Consider the following 766-nt stretch of genomic DNA (forward strand, 5'->3'; position numbering starts at 1 on the left):
AACTCCCCTCCCCCCATCAACCCTCAGTTGTTTGTGAGATTAAGAGTCACTTATGGTTTGTCTCCCTCCCAATTCCATCTTGTTTCATTTACTCTTCTCCTACCCCTAAACCCCCCGTGTTGCATCTCCTCTCCCTCATATCAGGGAGATCATATGTTAGTTGTCTTTGTCCGATTGACTTACTTTGCTAAGCATGATACCCTCTAGTTCCATCCACGTCGTCGCAAATGGCAAGATTTCATTTCTTTTGATGGCTGCATAGTATTCCATTGTGTATATATACCACATTTTCTTTATCCATTCATCTGTTGATGGACATCTAGGTTCTTTCCATAGTTTGTCTATTGTAGACATTGCTGCTATAAACATTCGGGTGCACATGCCCCTTCGGATCACTACATTTGTATCTTTAGGGTAAATACCCAGTAGTGCAATTGCTGGGTCATAGGGTCGTTCTATTTTCAACATTTTGAGGAACCTCCATGCTGTTTTCCAGAGTGGTTGCACCAGCTTGCAACTGATTTCTGTGCATTGATTTTATATCCTGACACTTTACTGAATTCCTACACAAGTTCTAGCAGTTTTGGAGTGGAGTCTTTTGGCTTTTCCACATAAAATATCATATCATCTGCAAAGAGTGATAGTTTGACTTCTTCTTTGCCAATTTGGATGCCTTTAATTTCCTTTTGTTGTCTGATTGCTGAGGCTAGGCTTCTAGTACTATGTTGAATAGCAGTGGTGATAACGGACATCCCTGCCGTATTCC

This window comes from Enhydra lutris, unplaced genomic scaffold, assembly GCF_002288905.1.
Source record: "Enhydra lutris kenyoni isolate GAN:26980312 unplaced genomic scaffold, ASM228890v2 scaffoldscaffold7, whole genome shotgun sequence".
NCBI lineage: Eukaryota > Metazoa > Chordata > Mammalia > Carnivora > Mustelidae > Enhydra > Enhydra lutris.